Here is a 16,624-nt window from a genome sequence, read left to right on the forward strand (position 1 = left end):
GCTGCTGCACGTTTTAGAGGCCACCAGTAGTCACTGTGTTTGTTGAGTTTGGAACTCCAAAACTGCCTTTATATTTTAGCACAAATAGAGAGAAAGCTCCTTAAAGCTTTATCACCCTGTCTGTATCAACGGGAAGTCATCAGATCTGAAAACAAGTCTCTCTTTTGTTTTATAATGTGGTGTTAAAATGTTAGAATCCTGCCCACGATGAGTAAAGCATCATATTCAAAAGAGAGGAACAAATAAAGAAAACCCCCTCTACGATGACGCCTGGTGTATTCTGGATGATCAAAATAACACAAACACAAAGGCTAAAACAGACAATAAGTGAAGCTACAGACTCTCTAATCACCCCTCTGGTGTCAGAGATCATGGTACGGTCCTGAGCTTGGGCCTCTGCATTTATCTTGGCTCCACCCTCTGCTTCATGTTTGGCAGACCAGGAAGGAGACCTCAGCAGCCAGGTAACTCACCAGAAGTGAGAACTCATTCATACAACTTAGCCATGAAAGAAAACAATGTGAGGTTAATGTGTGTGTTTCATCTAAGAGTCAGCTAATTATAAGAGCCGTTAATATACAAACAGCTCTTAAGTGTCTGTGGAGGCAGAGGTCACTACCAGGGCCTACTTTGTATCACCTGCTTTACTCTATCTGTAGCCATGTTTGCTTCAGTGACGTTCTTTGGGGTGATTTGTCTTCTTAGATAATAATAATAATGATGCAATCCAGAAAAAGTCTCTACTGTAAATGCAACTTTTGAAGTTTGTACTCATTTAAAATGTTTCCCGCTTTAACCTGTTTACCCTCACAAACCAGAGGCCTCAAAAATGACACGAGCCTCTGTTCCCTGGAAATATGAGAGTGATGGTAGCTTGGAGAATATGATAAATGAATGTGGATGAATGTGATAAATGTTGTGTGTATCAGACCCTGAGTGATACAGGAGTGAGTTAATTGGCGTGCTGTTGTTCAGGAGGTGTCTGAGGTTGAGAGATGGTGACATGAAAGTTTGATTTGAGTTTGTCTTTAATTAAAAAGACGTTTAAAGTCAAGATGGCTCCACTTAAACTGCCTGTTTTACTAATTTAGCATGTTTAGTGTGTGTGTGTGTGTGTGTGTGTGTGTGTGTGTGTGTGTGTGTGTGTGTGTGTGTGTGTGTGTGTGTGTGTGTGTGTGTGTGTGTGTGTGTGTGTGTGAGACTGATGAAGCTTCTTGACATTCAGGGGGTCTGTGGGGCGGACAAGGACCCCGGAGAAAGGGCCTTGCCTGGGGGTTCATGAACCTCAGGCTCTACTGTCCTCGTCTCTCCTCCCTTTTCCCTCTTATCTCCTTCCCTCACCCTGTTTCTCCTACTTTTTCCTATTATCTCCTTGTTCCCTCTCCTTTACTCACCCTGTTTCTTCTCTTTACTTTCTCTCCTCTCCTTGTTTATCCTCCTTGTTCCCTCTCCTCTCATGGTTTCTTCTCCTCATCTCTCCTCCCTTTTTCCTCTTATCTCCTTGTTCCCTCACCCTGTTTCTTCTCCTTGTTTCCTCTCTTCTCCTTTCATCACCCTGTATTTTCTCCTTGTTTCCTCTCTTAGTAGCCTTTCCTCCCCTTATTTCCTATACTAGTTTACCTCTTTGCCTTGTTCACCTTCCTCTCCATTACTTTGTTTCCTCTTTTTTGTTCTGTCCTTTCTTTTTTTTTTCTTTCGTTGTTACCTCCCCCGTCCTTGTTTCCATTTCTATCATCAACTTTGTTCTTTCCTCTCCATTCTTTCTCTCCCTCACATGCCTTGCTTTGACTCCTCTCAGCTCCTTGTTTTCTCTCCTCCTTCTTCTTCTTTGCTTCCCATTAGTTGTATTCTTCTTTTTTTAGCTTCACTTTCATCTTCTTGGTGCTCTCTTCTCCTTTCTCTTGTACTCTTGTTGTCCTTTCTCCACTGATTTCTCTCCTGCTCTTGTTTCCTTTTTCCTCTCCTCTTCGCCTACATCCTCTTTCTTCTGACGATCACTCCTCTCCTTGTTTCCTTTCACCCCCTTGTAGCTTTCCTGCTCTCCGCTGAGTGTTTTTATTCTCTCCGTACAGTAGATTGATGAATTGGTTTTGCTGCTGCTCATTTTGAAGCAGAGTGAGAGAGAGCAGAGTCTCTGTTTCCTCTCTCTCTCTCTCTCTCTCTCTCTCTCTCTCTCTCTCTCTCTCTCTCCATCACGCCGGCTCTCTGTGTGCACTCAGGCTGCTCTGCTGTAGAATATGGAGGCTGATAATATCTCTGAGGATGAGTTATGTTGATATGGTCAGCATCTTACTGTTTGGCCACTGGCACACACACACACACACAAACACACAGCCCACGCCTGGCTGCTTGCTGAGGGAAACACTTGCACACACACACACACACACACACACACACACACGCACGCACGCACGCACGCGCGCGCGCGCGCACGCACGCACGCACGCACACACACACACACACACACACACACACACACACACACACACACACACACACACACACACACACACACACACACACACACACACACACACACACACACACACACACACCACTCTCTCTGTCCCTAACAGAAGAGTGAATTGCTGTGATGGGGTTCACTTCCAAACCCACAGGCTAAACTGTAACATAATGATACGAGCAGGTTACACACAGTCGCTCTGCTTATTGTTTCTATGTGCTCATAAAATTCATCCAAGTGCAGACAAGCTGAAGTTGAGCCTGAGGAACTTAGATAAGGTACCAGTCCACTAAAGCTGTTTCAGACCCAGAAGAACAGTGAGCTCAGAGAAACCGCACCTTTCGTCTTATTGCCTTACACCAGTTCAATCAGGAGAGACAAGTTTGTGAAGTTAAGATGATATTATTATTTTAAAAGGCTTGGCAGATTTTGAATTTATGAGGTTGCATAAGAACCAAAATTCATTCATGACTTATTGTCAGTCTCTTTGGTGCTTGAACTCCACAGAGAGATGGTGGTCTGCCCTGAGCGGCAGCAAAACCCTATCCTTTCATGGAGTTCAGACACTTGAGGTGGTGTTGCTGATGAAGATGTCTGAGGTAGATGAAATGAAGGAGCTGGTCAAAACTGTGGAGTAATAGTAATCAGGAAATGGTTGACGCTGAATGACTGCAAAGACTGGGTGAGCTTGTTGACGATGTCGTCTACAGCAGATGAAGCTGCGCAAGTTTACGCAGTGATGGAGAGGTGGAGGGTTGAACGCATCAGATGAATGAATGAACTGAAGGAAGAGAGAGATGGGCAGCAGCACAATGATAGGCTAATGATGAAGGTGTGCTGCAGTGCTGTGGGATAGGTATGACCAGGTAATGAGAACAGCAGGGGGTCGGGTATTTCTTTTTCTTTTTAAGTTATATTTTTGGCATTTTGGCCTTTAATGGATTGGACAGCTGAAGAGAGACAGGAAATGTGGGGAGTAGAGAGTGGGGGAAGACATGCAATGGATGGTCGACCAGCCGGGAATCGAGCTGGAGACCTCTGCGACGAGGACTATAGCCTATATATGTGGGGCGCTTAGACCGCTAGGCCACCAGTGCCCAAAGGGTAGGGTATTTCTGACTGAACTTACGCCAGAGCTTCATTTGTCTTCTTTTTTATTGAAGATTCTTTTTTAAAACATCAGATTTAGTCCTTCTGTTCACAAACAACACATCAAGGTGACATTTTCATACTCCTAAGTCACCTAACATCCTTTAGTGGTATTTCGAGTTTGCTTCCAGTTTAGCTTTAAAGTTGTTTTTTTAAGTAATTAGGAGTCTACCAAAGAAGTTAGTCTGGTTTATTGGTGTACACGTGTTGTGCCTTCATGTCCGAAAGTACCGCGCTGAAGTGCCCTCTTGGATTCTGCTGTGGTAGATAAAACATTACAAATTGCCCTCTCTGGTGCCCTTTCAGTGGAAAACACATAAAGGTTGATCTTGTAGATGCCCTTCCAGCGAATATCATGTACAAAAGTGCCCTCCGAATGCCCCTCTAGTGAATTCAATGTAAAAAAAAAGTTCCCTCTGCATGACTTTTTCTGTAAATAACGTGAAAAGTGCTCTCTGGATGCCCTTATAGTTAATTATATTATGTTAATTAAATAATATAATCAAAAATATGCAAATACATCAATGATTTAGTGTTGTCCTTTTAAATAGTTTAGTTTCCACCACAATTGGTCCCAAAAATATTCACCAGGATGTAGGGAATTAAGTGTTAGATGCTCAAAATGTTCTGGGGACCCCCTGCATACCCCCCTGTTATAACCTCTTCATCAATATATTTAAATTCCCCCTGAACTGTGAGTTCCAGGGATTTGAAAGGAAGTGCCACTGGTCAGTTTTATACTGAAGTGAAACCCTTTTAGATAATGTTCACAGAGTTTGTTCAGTTTGTGTCATTTCTCTTACATAACAGGAAACATTGTTCTATTCAGAACCTTCATCTCACAGTCCTCAGCCTGTTTGTGCCGGTGGATTGAGGAGATTTATCTCTGTGCCTGCTCCACTGCGTGTGTGGTCACTTTACAACTTAGCTCATCCCTGTGTGAAAAGAAGAGTAGAACATGAGGAGGCATTTCAGGACAGTGCGCTCCAACTATTTTCCAAAGATCTCTGAAGCTTGTCACACTCAGTTTATTTCTCTGGTCCTAACAGCAGTCCCAGTAGCCTCAGTTTCTGTATGCTGGTGCTGAAGTGTTCAGGGTGCATTTCACCGTGCTCTAAGAGAGGAGGACAGGTAGAATCTGGTTCGGTAACTGGGACTGTAGCACACAGTAAAGGTTAAATCCACTTTGTATCTTTGAAACAGAAGAAAGGCCAACGTTGCTCCCCTGGTATTTGACCCACAGGAGGGGTTTCAATCTGACTGATGGATATCCCCAAATATTCCTGTGTCTACACTCTGAACTTCTGAAGGACTGGTGATGGAAAATGTCTGTCCACCTTGTCAGTGTCAATAAATCTCAGTAGCTTGTAGTCTTTTTCATGGCTGACATGCTGACAGTATTTTTAGACATGCCTTCTTTGCTGCAAAAAAGGAGCACCTTGTACCCCATGTGATTTTGTATGATCTGACGTGGTCCCATTTGGATACAGATGTGAACACAACTTATAAGGAATGATTCAAGGTCTGGTTCATAAAAAGTTTGCGGAGACATGGACGACAATGTGCACTGTTATTTAGAGACACCATCTGCTGCTCTCTCCTTCTCTCTCTCTCATTGGCTCTTGTGGTCCTGCTGATACTCATTTGAAATACCAAAGGTCAAATTCACTACGGATGGATTTTGGCTGCAAGTAGCACTAAGAATTGAGCATAATTTCCCCTCCCTATCTGCTCTGTCCAATTCACAAAGCTTATTTCTCTATTCAAGAGGAACCACATGTTGCAGCTTTGCACAGTTTGCTCTTGTTTTGCACCTAATGGTGAAGAAGAGCTGTCAGTATCTCCACTCTCTACTGTGCAGAGATGTGCCGTGATTCTCAGTCCTTTTGAGAATCAGACTCTCAATGTTAAAAGTGTGTTTTATCTAATTGTTTTTATCGGAGCATCTCCTGTTGAGTGTGCACGACATGTAAGAGGTCAAGACTGGATCTGCTGGGCCCTGACATCAAAGTATAATCTGGGTGATTAATGGTACTGACTGAGGGACCACACTGCACTCCTCTATGTCATACAGACATAATTACATGAAGAATAGAGAGGAGATGAAATACATGGCCAATGACCGGGGATCCCAGAAGTGCTGTAAATGTGAGAAATACAATGCCTCCGAGCCGAACCAATCACAGGGCTTACTTGGTTAGATAAAGAAAACAACTCCATGGTTTGAGTTAAGAACACATCTTATTTCTGTAGATCAGTGGCCTCTGTGCTGTTAGGCAGAACACATTAATGTAAAGGATAATGTATGGCTAGCAGGTGGTTATGGGAAACAAGACCCCTACAACTACTAACTTATTGATTGATTTGACATGACGTGTGATCAGTTTGCCTCTGGTGTTGCTCATGTTAGTGAAAGTTAATAACCATCATCAAGGGCTTTGAACCAATCAGTATCAAGCATTTTACACAACCGGGATATCAGTAAGAGAGCCGGGGAATAAGTACTTTTTATCACGTACATGTTAAAAAAGTAATCAGGTCAACCCTGGCTCTCAGTCAGTGAGAGGAACACTTAGCATCCTGAGTGAAATTCCTGGGTCCGATCAGTTGAGTCTTTCATTTTAAAATGCTACCTGACTTTGTAGAGGAACCCTGTGTGCATGATTAGAATGATCCCTTGTTAGTATTCCACTGGCATTGTTTCCACATGGATATTTAACACATTTGGCACCTCATCCTCTTGTAGGGTGCTAAGAAGTGGTGGTCATTTCACATATTTTTGTGAGACCACACTACAGTTGAGGGCTTTTTTTAGCAGCCTGACTCTTGCCGTAGAGTCCTTTTCATTCTCTGTATGGCCCTCCATGTACAAGGTTGTTAAATATGTACTTATTGCTAAAAATATTGGAGGGAATGAGTGTGTGGGATGTGGATTTGGATGTGCGGTTTCAATAATCATCAAGTCTGTTTGCAGAAAGCATTTGCCTTTATCCTCTTTATCCTATTCAGGTCTACCCCCATGCGTTCTCCAAATGCTGAATGACAGTTCACAGAGAGGTCAGGCATCATTACAGCGTCTTCTCTGTATTTTTGTCACATTTGGCTCTTTATTATATTTTGGAGACAGTCTGTGCCTTAACAGCTTCTCAGCACGTCTCAGTGTTTCCAGCTTGACTCGTGTGTTGTGAACAAGGTCAAAAGTATTATAAATCAATTCTAAAATACACAAGGTTGTCAATAAAGAGTCCCAAACCCCACACAATGACGTTCCACTGCTTTTCCTTTTTGTTAAGTACGTCTAAATTGTTATCGCCCTGGAAGGACAATTTATCCTCCACATTAGAAAGCACATAGAGCGACAATAGCCGACCAGACAGAACATAAACAACACAGCTCGTTTTAACATGGAAAATGTCCCGACTGATGCTCCTATATATTCCATCACAGTCAAATGATCCCAGAGTTTTAAGCACCGCAGGCAACGAGCTTTACTTTTACGCCACTGTTTTATAGAGTCGTGGAAGTACATTAAGACGACGCTCCTGAGGGAGAGAGATGAAGGTAGGGACTGTGGTTAGAAGGCGTCCTCGTATGAATGAACTCATTGGCACTAATGAGTCTGAGCTGCTTCATGTCCAGGAAACCATGACGAGGCATTGACACTGTGTGTGTGTGTGTGTGTGTGTGTTTGAGTGTGTGTGTGTGTGTGAGTGAGCGCAGAGTATTCAGATCTGGTTGTTGCAGCGGTTGACCTTGTCCAGGAGGCCCGTCTAGACTCGTCGCCCACTCTTTGCTGCTCCTCCACACAGTTCATTAGCCGCTGATCTCCTGCTTTTGTTTGCTCAGCAGTGACTGTACAGTAATAAGACATTTCCACTGCTCAGATGTAATTGGCATTTCAACACGAATGCAAACTAAAAGTGTGAAAAAAAAAACCAGCATATTAGTCAGGAACAATCTCGTCATAGATTTAACCATTTATTGCCAATTGGAAATACAGTTATGCTTGGTTAGCCAAGCAGCCTGCTTCGGATTTCCAGGGAGTGCATTGCAAAATCCCCACAAGGGTAAAAGAGACATTAAAGGTGACATATCATGCAAAATTGACTTTGTAATGGTTCTCTACCTGAAATATGTTTCCCTGGCATGTCTACAAACCCCCCGAGAATGAAAAAAATCCATTCTGCCCCTGTTTTGATTTCTCCACCTTTCTGTAAATGTGTGTGAAACGAGCCGTTTCAGACTTCTGTGTTTTTGTTACGTAACAACAATATCTGGTCTGTCATGGAGTCAGAGCTCGGAGCTTGTTCAGCCCATAGACTGTATAAATAATACTGAATCCCCACTCTGTTTTTCATTACCTGCACAAATGTGTGCTAACAAGGAGCTTAGGAGGGAGGCATGCTAGTTGTAGGCTGTCTTAATAAACACAAAGGTCGGTTTTACTCCCCACGTCTTCAGATTTGAAGATCTAGTGGATGATTTTTATTTATCATGGATAAGTGCTAGTGCTAGTTAGCATAGCTACATAGCTACAAGTCGTAGCTGTAGCTGTATAGCAAGACACACGTCGACATACTGACAAATAAAACAAGAAACACAGAATCTGTGACCAATCCTTCAGAAAAGGTCCGACTGCCTTTCTGGCAGAGGTCGGTTTTATTCCCCACGTCTGCAGATTTGAAGATCTAGTGGATGATTTTTATTTATCATGGATAAGTGCTAGCGCTAGTTAGCATAGCCACATAGCTACATGTTCGTAGCTGTGTACCAAGACACACGTCGACATACTGATAAATAAAACAACAAGAAACACTAAATCTGTGACCAATCCTTCAGAAAGGTCCTGCTGCAGGCGCCTCTCCGTCAGGATCAGATTCTGGATCAGATTCAGAGGGATGAAGTAACGCGATCTCTGAGCAGCCCTGTATATTCAGCCAACATGTAAACATTAGATCAACGTGCTGGAGAGCCGAGGCACATCCACTTCCTGAGGGGGCGTGGTCAGAGAGAAAACAGCCTGTTCTGAGCAGGGCTGAAGAAGAGGGTTCTTCAGACATGCCAAAATCTGATTTCAAAGTGTTTTTTTGAGCATAAACTTTAAAGACATGTTTTGGGGACCTCTTAGACCAATATATATTGATGAAAAAAGCGTGATATGTCACCTTTAAGACTAAACAGGAGGAGGCAAAGTTTAAGCAACAGCAGCAGAGTGTGTGCAGCAAAGGTGTTGCAGGGATCAGCGAGAGAGAAGTGTTTAAATCAAGTTGCAATCTCCAGTCTCAAAATATGAAGCCCATGTGGAAGTGTTATAAACTTCAATTCATCAAGTGTCCACTTGAGGCTGGCTGCAGAAACACTAGAAACCACATACCCACCCATTCAAAGAAGACGATCTTTATAGCATTAATAAACATGTTTTTCAGCCTGGTTCTAAAAACGGCTTTGGTCTACGTAGCTAATTCATCTATCGGCACACACTGTGCTGGCGGGTGATTTGTTTTCTAACTCAATGGTTTAGAAGATATCAAGATTACTAGTTTTTGCCTAGAAAAGGACATGACTGACTTGATTGACAGGCGAGAACACATAGCTGTTGGCTAGGAGGCTCAAACCCTGCCTCTCTACCTCACAGTAAGCTTGGTTTAGTTCAGCATTAGTAATATGGCTCCTGCTGACGATTGGCCTCAAAACAGCGATTCAGAAACAGATGGGTGACATCGCGGATACTGCATCTATTATTTAACAGTCTATGATTTAAATAGACCACCCTATCGTTAGAATGAGCTGTGATTGGTTGTGTGGATAGGAAACAATGATTCAAACTGCAGCTGAGGCGTATGACTTCCTTGTCCTGCATAAACTAACCCGAAGCTTCATGGCATTGAAATTATATTAATACACAGATGATATTATAAACCTTTGATTATACAATTATTATGTAATATTTAATTTACAAATTAAACTTTTTGTTATAAAAATAATAGGAACATTGGAAAAAAAAGTGTGTATACAGAATGCTTTATTAAGTTAATTATTAAAGCTCCTGTGAGGAGTTTTTTGGGGACTCTACCTTTAAGCGCTCTCTAAGCCTATCTTTTCATACAAGACACAGTGATGTGTGCGGAATTCTAAACCAGGAACAAACTGCACTGCATCATGGGATACTGAGTCCAACTTCCAACAAGGGGCTGAGGAAGCATGCATTTAAAGAATCACCAGAGTCATTTACAGATAAAAACAGTTGCTAGAATTAGCTCTTTAAGAGCAGCAAGAGGAAGCTCAACGTCACCCTCAGTTTTTGGTTAGACTCACAATATGACGATTGAAAGACAGATTTGAATCTAAAAGAAAACCCCAATTGTTTAAATGTTGGGACACATTTAGTCACCTCATTTATAGAAGTCAAAATCTGAGTCATCTTTCACCGTCCTCTTAGACTTTGAGAAATACATCACCTCATACTTGTTGGTGATTCATCTGAACTGTGTTAAAATGCAGCTTGTAGGTTGTTAATTGCACTTGATCAGAAAAGGGAAACTCCAGATAATTCAGAGACCTGCCTCTGCAGACATGCATGCCATAAGAAAATACATGTGTGATGTATGTGACAGCAGTCACCGTGTCAGCCTGAACCTCCCAGTGTTCACACACAGACGACTCCTCTGACCCGACTGTCGACTTATTTACATGAGAAAATGTGACCACGTCCATGAGTTCCCCATGGTCTCTCACTTTAATTAAAACGTCAATCAAGCCCCATGACAAGATCGACTGGTGCAAGTCACTGGTGCGTGTGTGTGTGTGTGTGTTTGTGTGTATGTGCGTCTAATTAACCAGTCAGTCTCTGTTGTGTGACTGACGTGAGGTACACAGGCTTTAAATGCTGATGAGGAAGGTGCCAGAGCTGGATGTTGATGGTGTCATCTCAAAGACACTAAAAACACAGATTACGTTTGTTTCACACGGGACCGGCATTTCCTGAGCCCCTCCTCGTTTTGTGCTTCACATTCACACTTGATGAGCGAGGTGTACTCTAAGTCTGCGGGAGGTGTTGTCAAGCTCCACAAAACACACAAACGTTCCTCCTTAAGCTACAATCAGACTTCTGAGAGAGAGAAACGTTTCTTACCATATGCCTTCACTGCTCATCTAATGAATCTGAGGTCTGCCCCTGCTCTCTCTGCAGATCAGTCTCCATGTGATGGGATATCAGCCTACCAACTAAAGTCAATCACTTATTATTTGTTTATGTAGAGGTCATCACAAACAAAGTTAATCCTAATATGCTGCATATTTAGAAAGTAGACCTTGACTACACTGTAACGATATCAACAGAGACTCAACTTAATCAAACAAGAAGCAGACAAATGAGGGATACAATCATAGTCTGTATAATTAATGGACGTAGAATCTAGATGTCACCCATCTGTTTCTGAAGCACTGTTATGAAGCCAATCGTCGGCGGGAGCCATATTGGAAATGATGGACGCAACCTAAATACTGTCGAGCTAGTGTGAGGTGAAGAGGTGGGCTTTGAGCCTCCTAGCCAACAGCTACAGTGTTCCCGCCTATCAATCAAGTCAGTCATTTTGGTACTTAGGCAAAACTTGTAATATCTTCTGTACTGTCGTGTGATAAAAAAATTCACCCCACGTACAGTGTGTGCCGATACAGAACCAGGCTGTAAACATGTTTATTTCTGCTGTAAAGATTGTCTTCTTTGAATGGGTGTGTATGTGGTTTCTGGTGTTTCTGCAGCCAGTGGCCGCTCAGTGAACTGCAGTTTATGACACTTCCGGACCGGACACGGATCTGGTGGAATTTGGCCTTCAGTTAAGAGCCAACAGACTGAATGTCTGTCCGTCACACCTGTCACTACAGAGACAGAGAGGGACTGTTGTAAAAGTGCAATACAGCCCTTTTATTATGAGCACACATATGTGGGATGCACTTTTATTTGAAGTACAAGAAACTAAATATAGCCACAGCAGCTGAAGACAGAACGCTCAGATTATATATTACAACTTTTATCTTACATCAGTAGATCAGCAAGGACAGCACAGCAGCATTGCATTGGGGGAGCGTCAAGGCTACATTTTCCCTTTAAAGTCAGGAATCCAGAGTCTACAAGTGAAAGTGTTGAGAGAGTGAAATGTTCTTTCCAGATTCAAACACCTGGTTCAGTTTTTGATCGGTTTATTTAATTAGTTTAAGGAGAGAAAACGTTCTGACTCAAATCTAATCACTTCTTTTTTTATTGACTAAAACTAGACTGAAACGCTTTGTGTTGACTGAATGACTGAAACTAGAAAGTATTTTCATCTAAAGACAGAAGCTGCCAAATGAATACTGAGCAGCTAATTCCCAACGGATTATAATATCTGAAGTCCCAGGGTAATTCTAGTCCGTACCTTCAGAGTAGAGCCCCACTCTATCCGACACAACACACCATAAACTTATCCGACGCTCCTGTTCAGTAGCACAGCTCGTCATGGCACCAAAAGACATTTCAAGCCATATGATAACCTGTGTATCGGTCTCTCACACACACAGTCACACAGCCTAACAGGCCGTCAAAGAGCAGAGGTGAATGGAACAAAGATGTGTTGTTGTGAGCGTGACGATCAGCTCCCCCTGTCTGACCATCTGCAGCGGGCCGAGCTCAGCAGGAGGACGGGGAAATGAGGTCAGCTCAGCTTTTGAAGCCGGCGAGCTGCAGGCAGACGAGGCACCATGCCGGGACTGGAAGCTCACATGAAAGGCAATCAACCAAAATAGCCAAATATTGTTACCACTGTAGTCGTGTGTGTTACTCAGTCCGGGGGCTGAGAAATTCCAACTGAAATGAGTCACTTTATCCCCCCTCTGCAGTTGATGTAACCTGTCAAGCTTGATTCCTGTTTTAATGCACAGTGTGCAGAAGCCTTCCTACACTATATGGAGGGCTGTGCATCAGCTCAGGTAGCAAAACAGAACAAAACATCTGCGAGCAAATCTCAGATACACTGACTGAGATTGAGACAGAGCATGTAGTGAATAATGCAAACACAAGAGAAGAAATACAAACACATGTAAAACCTCTGCTTTTCACACTGGCCTTACATTTCTCTCATTTCTATGACTCAGCATCAGCAGATGGACTGATGATCTCCCAGTAGAAGTCATTAAACACAGCAGCACTGTCCGTTAGCTGAGACTGGAGCATATGTGAGAACCAGAGCTAGTTGGAATAGACTCCCTTCATAGTTGTAAACTGAAGTCGTATGCTAGTTGTGGTTTGAACATAGACAGCTCAGCCCTCCAGTATACAAATGTCGCCTTTTGAAGGTGACAGTCTTTCTTTTATCTACCGGTCAGTGACCTTTGAACTCTTTCAAGTATAAGGGCTGTGACTAGTTTTGATCTCCTGTTCATGGACGGTTAATCGATCTTGCTCTTTCACCAGCATAGTCTTTACACAGCTGTCAAATGTGCATGTTTCATTTGTTTCATTATAGATTAATGATCACCATATCAGCCATATGTAACCATATATGCTGCTTGGTTTGGCGTTATGGTCGACTAGTTAAGATGAACCTTACGTCTCCGTGGTGAAACCAAACAATGACACAACTGAAGTTACAAACTAACTCATTCACCGTGTGGTTTAATGAGGACTTTACACCCTAACTCAGGACTCAACTTATGCAGAGCTGGAGCGACAGGCTACTGGATGAGGAAAATAGAACTTAAACACAGAATAGTTTGTCCTTGCACCCGGCCTGTGAGTCTGGTTCTGCTCAGTGTTAAAATGGAGATCTCTGGGTAACCTGATGGTAAATTGAGGTTGTCCCCCTGATTATTGGGGAACACAAAGGAACTGAGGAATGCTACACACTCGTTGGTCATGTTTATTTGAACAGCTTGTGTTGTTTTGTTCCCCACATCAAACCTGTCCTTGTGCCGAGCCACCTTTGAATATGTTTTATTTTGTTTAGTCATGACCATTCAGCAAAAAGAGTCTCTCAGTCACAAGCCAGTGTGTTTTGTTCTGAGTGTTGCCTCCAGGTAGCACATCACTCAGAGAGAAAACAAAGTGTCTGAACGCAGACGGATGAAGAGGAAAGTTGGAGGGCGCTCAGAATTAACAGGGAAGTGTGTTTTTTATCATGTGTAGCTGTAAACATCCAGACAGTGGAGGCGTAGAGTTCAGTGTAAAGCCCTAACTTAATGTAAATGAGGAAGAAAGAGCAGGTTGTTAAACATCCGACCCCTCTGTGGATGTCAGCTGGATCTCAGATCTGAGGCGACACAGTGCTTTAGAGGGTTTATCCTGACCCAGTCCTATAGAATCTGAAGTCTATTTCACATCTATTTTACAACACAAACTGTTGTATAATTATTTGAAAATCATCTTATAGTAAATTCACCCCCATACTACTTTGAATTATGGTTATAATAATGTTTAACACGTGTCTTTGTTTTTTCCATTTTGATCATTGTATAATAAACTGATGTGAACCAGGAAGAGATTTTTTACAGACTGCTGCTCTCAGTGATCCATGACTCTAAAGCTACTCATATGGGTGCTCCTTAATTATCATTTGAGAGAAAAAACAACATAGTTTAAAAAAAAAAGACTCCCTGCCAGGCAGATTTTATAGAGAGATGGAGGGGGGTGGTGATTCTCAGCCTCAGAGTATTCAGATTCTCTATTTTTGAATATGCTTCACTAATGAGGTTCAATAGTTCAAAACACTTAGCTTTCATATTTAGTTTTTTTTCTTAACATTCATCCAAACAAGCTGCATATTTGTGTGGAACACGCCTGCTGTGAGTGAAGATAAGGGCTGATTTCAGATTTAGCATTGTGTTTGTAGAAGTTTGTGAAGCTGTCGGAGGCCCCCTACATTCAAACACAGTTTTTGAGGAGTGTTTGAGCATGTTGGGGTTTTCGATGGGGTGTGGAAGGAAGGCCAAACTAATCAAATGTTGTCATTGGTCTTGTATTTAAAGACAAACAAACTAACAAAAAAAACAGGGCTTATTCAACCGCATGCCATTTTGTCCCTTTCAGTGCACCGTAGTTAAACAGCCGCAATGTCTTCCTGCTTCCTGCTGCCCCTGTGATAATCCAAAATAATAACATCACTGTGCTTTTGAACAGCACATTTCAATTTAAATAACTCCCAGATGGCTCAGTGGACAAGACAAACGTAACTTTGTGTCAAATAAGAATTAAGACGTCCAGGGGCGTTGTTGGCCTATTGGTTTAAACACGCCCCATGTATGGAGGCTTTAGTTCTCGTTGCAGCCGCCCCAGGTTTGACTCCTATTTCCTGCATGCCTTCCCCCACTCTCTCTACTCCCCACATCCCCTGTCTCTCTTCAATCAGTCAATCAATCAATCAATCAATCAGTCAATCAGTCAATCAATCAATCTTTATCTAAATAGCACCTTTCATACAAGTCAAATGCAACCCAAAGTGCTTAACAGTGATTGAAAACAAGACAGAAGCAGAAATAAAATAATGGCAAGACATATTAAAAAAACAAAATGGATTTTAAAATAGAGACTAAAATATTACAATATTAAGAATATAGATAGTTAAAATAAGTCATTTTAAAGGGGTAAGGATAAGACTTGAAAAGCTAAAAATTTAAATAAAACTGAGTAGATAAATAGATAAATAAATAAATAAATAAATGAATGAACAAATAAATGAATGAATGAATGAATAAATAAATAAGAATAAACAGTTGGAATTAATAAAATAGTCAAACAACATTAAAACTAATATAAAAGTAAAAAGTAAATAATACAAGTGTTAAACCCTACATAAAAGTCCGACTGAATAAATATGTTTTTAGTTTACATTTTAAAGTCTCAATATCTCTGTCAGCCCCTCTCAGATCCTTCGGCAGGCTGTTCCATCGTCTAGAAGCGTTGTGGCTGAAAGCAGCGTCACCAAATGTTTTTGTTCTCCTCTGAGGATCAGCTGAAAGAGAGGAGCCGGATGACCTGAGAGTCCTTCCTGGTTCAGACACTAAAAGCCTCTCTGATATGTAGTCTGGTGCGAGGTGGTGCAGCGCCTTCAAAACTATTAAAAACACTTTTTAAAATCAATAAGAAAAGAAACAGGCAGCCAGTGTAAAGATTGTAAAACAGCTGTTATGTGAGCTCTCCTTCTGGTCTTGGTTAAAACTCTTGCTGCTGCATTTTGTATTAATTGCAGTTTGTTAATTCTGTTTTTTTGAAGACCATGATGAGAGCATTACATTAGTCAAGCCTGCTGGTTATAAAAGCGAGCATTAGTTTCTCTGTGTTGCCCAGAGAGAGAAACAGCCTCACTTTAGAAATGTTCTAGGGTGTTCTTCAGCTGTCCTATCGAGTAATGGCAAAAAATATTACTTGAGAAAAAAATTCATTAGTAATAAAAATAAAATATTACAGAGGTACTTTGAGTTTGAGATACCTACAAGCTATGCACACAGGTGCAGCTAACCAGACTGATGTCAGCAGCAACTGCATCACACGTTGCACTTTTTGGAGTGTGTGAATTGCTGCAGATCAAACTGTAAATATTTCACAGGACAAGCACTTTGGAGCTGTCTCCTTCCTCAGAATCGTGGTTTCAGACCACATTGGAGAAGCAGTGCAGCATTCATTTGAATCATAGGTCCAGAAGTAAATATCATGAAGTACATTTTATGGCATTCAAAACAAGACATTGATAGGAATTGCTTTTAATTCCTAATATGATCGTAATATTTGTTTTGAAAAAGGAAATAATTGCAAAATTTAAACTTGATCGACTATTAAAATTCAGGAATTAATTAGGAATAAAAATATACAACCATTTGACAGCCCTCCACAAAACTATGCTTATTTTTTTATTTAAAAAATACATGTTTGTATTAAATATTTGACAGACAGCTCAACTTCTTGTAAAATTTAGCTTTTTTTTTTTACCACAATAAATCGATCACTGGGCTGCACGGTGTTGCAGTGGGTAACACTGTTGCCTC

The 16,624-nt window shown here is 41.6% G+C and overlaps 1 protein-coding gene across 1 annotated transcript in view; it reads left to right on the top strand.

Annotated features, from left to right (window-relative positions):
* Positions 1 to 440: 440 nt before the first annotated feature.
* The window catches only part of rbfox3a (RNA binding fox-1 homolog 3a), a 626,830-nt gene continuing 610,646 nt past the window's right edge, over positions 441 to 16,624 (top strand). The window contains exon 1 of the mRNA XM_034708818.1: positions 441 to 464. The gene's annotated coding sequence lies outside the window, so the exon portion shown is untranslated. The remainder of the gene's footprint in view (positions 465 to 16,624) is intronic.

The sequence above is a fragment of the Notolabrus celidotus genome, chromosome 18 (assembly GCF_009762535.1).
Source record: "Notolabrus celidotus isolate fNotCel1 chromosome 18, fNotCel1.pri, whole genome shotgun sequence".
Lineage (NCBI taxonomy): Eukaryota > Metazoa > Chordata > Actinopteri > Labriformes > Labridae > Notolabrus > Notolabrus celidotus.